Source organism: Natator depressus, chromosome 28 (assembly GCF_965152275.1).
Source record: "Natator depressus isolate rNatDep1 chromosome 28, rNatDep2.hap1, whole genome shotgun sequence".
NCBI classification, from domain to species: domain Eukaryota; kingdom Metazoa; phylum Chordata; order Testudines; family Cheloniidae; genus Natator; species Natator depressus.
Window position 1 is genome coordinate 11507384 of NC_134261.1, and position 2500 is coordinate 11509883.

The following is a 2500-nucleotide window of genomic DNA, read 5'->3' on the forward strand; positions in this document are numbered from 1 at the left end:
CAGCCGACGGAGGCTCCAGCACCCGGGGCCCGCGCCCCGGAGCGTGCCTGGAGAAGGACCGTCGGGCACGGCGGGGGACCGCAGCGCGCCCCTGCTCGCTCTCGCGACGTGTTTGGCCCTGCCGAGCCTCGCGGCTCCCTGGGTTTTCGGACCCCTGGGTGGGCTGCCGGAGCCGCTCGACCTCGCAGGGCGGAGATCTCGGCCGGCTGGCCCCACGGCGCGGAGGGCCGGGCACGCGCCCGGGCCCCCCCCCAAAGGAGGAAAGTCCCAATCGGCCCCAGGATCCGGGGACGCGAAGAGGAAGAGGGACCCGATCCGCCTGAACGCCAGACGCCCCCTGCGGTCGGGGGCGCCGGCCCGCGAAGGACCCTTCCCGTCGCGAACGTGAGCGCCACATCGATCGGAAGGCGAGAGAGGAGCGGGCCCCCCCTCCCTCCGGGGGGCGCCGACAGTCGGAGTTCGCATCCCGGCCACCGGGCCTGCACCGGGGGTGCGAGGGGACGACGGGGTCCCCGGAGGAAAAGAGCCGGAAAAGGGGGGGCTCGGGGGGGCCGGGGGCCGCCCCACCTGCCAACGTGCCCCTGTCCCCCCTCACAAGATCGGGTACAACGCGCAGATTGGTCCCCGAGGCTCATCTCTGGTTCTCACAGGTTCCGAAAAACCTGTTCTCAGAAATCTCCTCGCACCCGTCAAAATGAACTAGTCGAAAAATCCAACCGCCAATTTAGGGGGACCAATCTGAAATCCTATCCGACCTCCTGGTTCTCTCGGTCGGCCGAGGGCACTTTTGGCGACCCCATCCGGACTTCCGTGAGACTGCCGGCCATCAGGTCAACCCGTCACTTTGAATGGGGTTGACCTGATGGCCGAGCAGGGACTTAGACATTTTTTCAGCCTTTTCCTCGGGGTTGACCTGGTGTCCCGGGGGGACTTAGACATTTTTTTCAGCCTTTTCCTCCGGGTTGACCTGGTGTCCCGGGGGACTTAGACATTTTTTCAGCCTTTTCCTCCGGGTTGACCTGGTGTCCCGGGGGGACTTAGACTTTTTTTCAGCCTTTTCCTCCGGGTTGACCTGGTGTCCCGGGGGGACTTAGACTTTTTTTCAGCCTTTTCCTCCGGGTTGACCTGGTGTCCCGGGGGGACTTAGACATTTTTTTCAGCCTTTTCCTCCGGGTTGACCTGGTGTCCCGGGGGGACTTAGACTTTTTTTCAGCCTTTTCCTCCGGGTTGACCTGGTGTCCCGGGGGGACTTAGACTTTTTTTCAGCCTTTTCCTCCGGGTTGACCTGGTGTCCCGGGGGGACTTAGACTTTTTTTCAGCCTTTTCCTCCGGGTTGACCTGGTGTCCCGGGGGGACTTAGACTTTTTTTCAGCCTTTTCCTCCGGGTTGACCTGGTGTCCCGGGGGGACTTAGACATTTTTTTCAGCCTTTTCCTCCGGGTTGACCTGGTGTCCCGGGGGGACTTAGACTTTTTTTCAGCCTTTTCCTCCGGGTTGACCTGGTGTCCCGGGGGGACTTAGACATTTTTTTCAGCCTTTTCCTCCGGGTTGACCTGGTGTCCCGGGGGGACTTAGACATTTTTTTCAGCCTTTTCCTCCGGGCTGACCTGGTGGCCGAGCGTCTCGCCGTCCGCGGCCGGAGCTAGAGATGCCCCCCCCCCCAGGCCAGCCTGCGAAGCCGCGGCCAGGATCGGGCCCCTGGAAGTCTGACTAAAAATTTTCACCGACCCCAAAAACGGTTAGGGGGGGCCTCATAAAGCCTCCGGAGCGAAAAAAAAAAAAACGGAAAAAAGGATCGGGCCCACCCGAGGCAGGGGAGTCAGTAAGGGAAAGGGGACGAGGCGGCCCGGAGCCGGGTGCCCGGAGCCGGGTGCCGGCGGCCAGGATCGGGCCCCTGGAAGTCTGAAAAATTTTTTTCACCGACCCCCAAAGTGGTATTGGGGGGGGCTCATAAAGCCTCCGGAGCGAAAAAAAAAAAAACGGAAAAAAGGATCGGGCCCACCCGAGGCAGGGGAGTCAGTAAGGGAAAGGGGACGAGGCGGCCCGGAGCCGGGTGCCCGGAGCCGGGTGCCCGCGGCCAGGATCGGGCCCCTGGAAGTCTGAAAAAAATTTTTTCACCGACCCCCAAAGTGGTGTTGGGGGGGGCTCACGAAGCCTCCGGAGCGGAAAAAAAAAAACGGAAAAAAGGATCGGGCCCACCCGAGGCAGCGGAGTCAGTAAGGGAAAGGGGACGAGGCGGCCCGGAGCCGGGTGCCCGGAGCCGGGTGCCCGCGGCCAGGATCGGGCCCCTGGAAGTCTGAAAAAAAAAATTTCACCGACCCCCAAAGGGGTGTTGGGGGGGGGCTCACGAAGCCTCCGGAGCGGAAAAAAAAAAACGGAAAAAAGGATCGGGCCCACCCGAGGCAGGGGAGTCAGTAAGGGAAAGGGGACGAGGCGGACCGGAGCCGAGTGCCTACGGCCATACCGGACGGAAGGCCCCCGATCCCGTCCGATCTCGGAAG

At 62.6% G+C, this 2500-nt stretch overlaps 1 non-coding gene across 1 annotated transcript in view; it reads left to right on the plus strand.

The window, feature by feature from the left end:
* The first annotated feature begins 2449 nt into the window (after positions 1-2449).
* Positions 2450-2500, plus strand: part of LOC141979833 (5S ribosomal RNA) — a 119-nt gene continuing 68 nt past the window's right edge. The window contains exon 1 of the ribosomal RNA XR_012637223.1: positions 2450-2500. This exon is cut by the window's right edge and continues 68 nt beyond it. This is a non-coding gene — a ribosomal RNA (5S ribosomal RNA).